Source organism: Rattus rattus, chromosome 15 (genome assembly GCF_011064425.1).
Source record: "Rattus rattus isolate New Zealand chromosome 15, Rrattus_CSIRO_v1, whole genome shotgun sequence".
NCBI lineage: Eukaryota > Metazoa > Chordata > Mammalia > Rodentia > Muridae > Rattus > Rattus rattus.
In genome coordinates this window covers 3,773,411-3,778,156 of record NC_046168.1, presented here as the reverse complement: position 1 = coordinate 3,778,156, position 4,746 = coordinate 3,773,411, and the positions used below count along the sequence as shown (strand labels likewise).

Genomic DNA, 4,746 nt, shown 5'->3' with positions numbered 1-4,746 from the left:
AACCCAGGGCCCCTGGAAAAGCAGCCAGTATTCTTAATGGCTGAGCCATCTCTGCAGCCTCTGATGACTTTTCTGAATGCCAGTTTTCACAAATATAAATTACAGTTAAAGCCATCTCTATCAAAACTTTCCTTAGGAATAAAACAACATACGACACCTGGAACAATAACTGACAAACCCCAGGAACAGGTGGGAGCTCGTGCCACTGCGGGTGCCCACTCAGTTCTGGCCCCTCAAAACCAGTGCTGAGAGTCTCTTCCCCAGATACGTGCACAAATGCTACCCCTCTTGGACCTCCAGGAGGCAACAGTCATTGTTGCCCATCCTTCACCTGCTGCCATTTATGAACTGACATTTTAACCAGTTTGCCGCAGCCACGCCTCAAGTCTCCAGGCTATAGCCTATTAGCAGATGTGTTATCTTCTGCATATAAATGCATGAAATTCATCTCCGGCTTGTCACCATTTTAGTGACTACTTTCTGTCTTGGGACTTCAGCTAACAATAGTCGTATCCAGCTGGCTGGTTTTGGGTTTTGGTTTTGGTTTGGTTTGGTTTGGTTGGAGCTATAGATTTCAAGAAACAAACAAAAAATGGTGTTTAATTAAAAATGGCTCTCGAGTTTGAGGTACTTTGGTACGTTAAGATGGCTGAAAAGGATTAAACAACAGGGATTGTAATAATCACAAGTCAAGAAAGCGAAGGCAGTTCTGCTAAATGGAGAAGAAACCTAGTCATGGGTCTTTTCTGCAGAACAAGCCGTGTGATCATTCTTCCCACATCTGGTAGAACTGCAAACAGAGTTAGAATCCCTTTTCTCGGCAGAGGCCAGTGGGAAGAATGGATCCTTATCCTTTCCATCCATGAGGTTGAGCCCCAGCCCTGCCACATGTTCATAAGCAACCCTGATAAAGTTATTTTTTCTGAGTTTCAATCTGTTCTCCCATAGAATAGGGACAGTGGCAAACTATTAGTCACTTTACTGTTGCTATGGTAAGCACCTGACAATTTAAGGGAGGAACTTACGCTTTTCTCTCAGTCTCAGGCTACAGTGCATAGTGTTTGCGAGGCTGTGGTAAAGAAAAGCAGCTCGTATCATAGTTGTCAGGAAGCAGGAAAATTGATACATGATGGGGTCAGGAAATGATACAGACCCGTGGGCTTTCACCGTAATGGCTGCTCCCTCCAGCTAGACCACATCTCTTAAAGCTTTCAGAAGCAACCCCCAGCCAGGTGTGGTAGCACATACCTATAATTCCAACACTTAGAAAACTGATTGGAGGATTACCAGGAGTTTGAAGTCAACCTAGGATACAGAGCAAAACCCTGCCTTTAAAAGGGGGGTGGGGGCTGGAGAAATGGCTCAGCGGTTAAGAGCTGACTGCTCTTCCAGAGGTCCTGAGTTCAAATCCCAGCAACCACATGGTGGCTCACAACCATCTGTAATGGGATCTGATGCCCTCTTCTGGTGTGTCTGAAGATAGTGACAATGTACTCATATATACAAAATAAATAAATAATTCTTTTTAAAAAGGGGGGATAGACGGAGATGGCTCAGCAGTTATGAATACTGGCTACTTTTGCAGAGGTCATGAGTTCAATTCCCAGCAACTACACTGTGGCTCACAACCATCTGTAATGGGATCTGGTGCCCTTTTCTGCTGTGTTGAAAACAGAGACAGTGTATTCATATACATAAAATAAATAAGTAAATCTAAGAAAGAAAAGAAGAAAGAGTGAATGAATGAGTGAATGAAAGAGTGAATGAAAGAGTAAATGAAAGAGTGAATGAAAGAAAGAGAAAAAGAAAAAGGAAAAACACAATTAGATGTGTTAACACATCTAAAGATACCCAGCATCTGAGGGGTAAATTCTTGCTATGATGGGGTACGGCTATAAGCAACAGAATTCAAGTAAAAGAAGACTTCATTAGAATCTACAAAAGATGTGCACACATAGAACTCCAACAGCAGTTGCAGGTTCTTTCAGTCTTGGCAGTGGTAAGGCATCTGTGCAGATGCTGCTATGAGCTGCATGGTAGATTTTTCTATCCCTTGTATCTTCCTTCTCTTCTGACTGATGCCCAAAGAATTCAGCCCAAGATTCTATTTGGCCGACACATCTACTGGGGACAGAGAAAAACAAAGTTGGATGTTCCTGAAGATAGAGTCCCCTCACACAAGTAACAAATGCATGAAAAGTGTCCCCAAGGGCAATTCTGCCCAAAATGAGAATCTATGGCAAAGTGATTGTTGTGGAGAATAAATAAGCCAATGTGCTTAAAGCTCTTAGCGACTTAGAATGTAGCAGATGGCAAACAAATGACATCTATTATTATTCCTATAATTAGTATTATTTTAGCAGCTTCCACTGTAGCCATAAGGAGTGAAATGGCAGATGACAAAAATACACTTGTTTTAGGTGAATTCGTGATAAAAGAATGAGAAGAGACATTGGCACAAGACACCTAACGCACAGACCCAAAGCACGTGAGGAACGACATCTAGAGCTATCAAGTCTAACTCATGGACTATCTTGGAAACCAGAGTCAGCGTGGGAAGAGTACGTTCCCTGTTCTAGACCCAAATGGAAGGCAGAGAGTCCCTGTCCTGCTCTGACTCTACCCCACCAGGAGTGTGTTGCTCTGCTTGCCTAAGAAGTTCTTCTATTTTAGCAACTTGCTGCAAGTCCCACAGAAAAGATAGACAGAGCTGAGGTCCTCTTGTGCCTAACATTGCAAGGACCTCAGGGACTTCCCAGGGCAGTGGGAGAGAGAGACGGTGAACGTACCATGATGAAGAAGCACATAGACCTGCACATTGTGCTTCAAAAAGGCAGTGGGAGACTACAAAGAGCAGCCCAGTGTAACCACACAGAACATGGAGACTGGCATGGCAAACGACTCTTCACATCCGCCTGCTGGGCTTGGTGGGTTTGTTGTTTTTTTGTTTTTTTAAGGAAGAATCCTCACCGCAGGTGCATATCATACAAACAGTGGCTTAGAGATAAAGATTACAGAGGGAAGCTGGAGAGGTGGCTCAGTGGTTAAGAACACCAGCTGCTCTTCTAGAGGACCTGGGTTTGATTCCCAGAACCCACATGACAACTCAGAACCACTCATAACTCCAGTTCCAAAGTACCTGATTTCTTCTGCTGGCCCCAAGGTAACAAGCTTGCATGTGGTAAACAGTCATACATGCAGGCAAAACACCCATGCATATGAAATAAAATAAGGAATATTTTTAATCAGGAGCAGGATAATACCTAGGAAGCTGTGTTCCTAGAGTCACAGCGATATCACCAAAGAAATGAAGAGTGTCTTTATGTTCACTCTGAGTTGGCTCTGCTAATCCTAAACTGTTGTATTACTTGGTCCATCCTCACATCCAGAGTTTGTAAATGAACAGTCTAAGTCCTTAGGAGGCTTAGAAAAACCTTCACATTTCTACCCCACAATGAACTCATTCGCTATTGACAAAGCTCAGTGTAATTAGTAGAAATTCAGCATTAAGCTTAAGCTTAACACAGAGTGCTTATGGTTCAAGACATGGACTGAGGCAAGAGAATCATGAAGACAAAGTCAGTGGCGGGGGAAGGAGAGGGCACTGGGGCCATGCTCAGCGCCCCCAAAGACTCTACCAGAACAGGAGCATGACAGTTGAGATGGGAACTTGCTAAGGTGGAGGGAAAATTACAGACTCTGTCTCAAATGTTGTCAGCAAAAGAAAAGCATCTAGCAGAGGTCATTTGGCAACTGGAATCAGCTCACGTTAGCACTTCGAGCAGATCACACCAAGGGATGGCAAGACGTGACAGCAACCTCTGCATACAAGAAGACACCTGAAACCTTATAAAAAGGCTTCAGGTGCATTTTCATTGGTTGGCTCAGTAGTCACCAAAAAAGCTGGAAGATGTAAAAAGAAAAAACCCCTGTCTTAATCTGGCTTGTGTTGCTGTGAGGAGACACCATGATCATAGTAGCTCTTATTTAATTGGGGCTGGTTTACAGTTCAGAGGTTTAGTCCATTATTATCATGTCAAAAACATGGCAGACACAGGCAGACGTGGTGCTGGAGAAGGAGCTGAGGGTTCTACATCTGGATCTGAAGGCAGCGAAAGGACACTGTAAGTCACAACACTAGGTGTCGTTTGATCATAGACCTCAAAGTCTGCCTCCACAGTGACACATTTCCTCCAAAAAGCCACGCCTCCTAATAGTGTCACTTCTTATGGGCCAAACATTCAAACTCATGAGTCTATGGGGGCCATTCCTATTCAAATCACCGCACTCCCCAACTTTCAAGTCTTTTGAAGAAAAGGTTGAAAACTTAAGTGCTAAGGTAGGGGAACCAAGCCTGCTGGATTTTGGAGAAGCCCTGAGTCCCACGGCAAAGGCTGCCAGTACCGCAAACATGGGGCCACTCCAGAACGGATGCAGGAGAGTACCTGAGTTGCTGACCTGCGTTCTCTTGCCCACTCTAGCTGCTGTGAGTGAGATCCAAGCACATCTTGCCAACGTTCATGGCTGATTTCTACCAGATGTACTTTTATGTGCCTTTACTTATTTGACCAAGTAGTAGTTTGTAAATTAAATGAAGAGAAGCTATCTTTACCTCCACTCAGGAGGATCACCCACTGTGTGCACTGAAGTCCTTCATATGGGAAATGGCATCCTAGAGGTTCTGTAGTCCCCACTCACTCACCAGAGTGGCAGAAGCTACAGATGACCCCTGTGTTTGTCCAAAAT

General features: G+C 44.1%; 1 pseudogene; it reads left to right on the top strand.

Moving 5' to 3' along the window:
• Positions 1-3,546: 3,546 nt before the first annotated feature.
• Positions 3,547-4,528, top strand: LOC116884903 (annotated as a pseudogene).
• Positions 4,529-4,746: the final 218 nt, after the last annotated feature.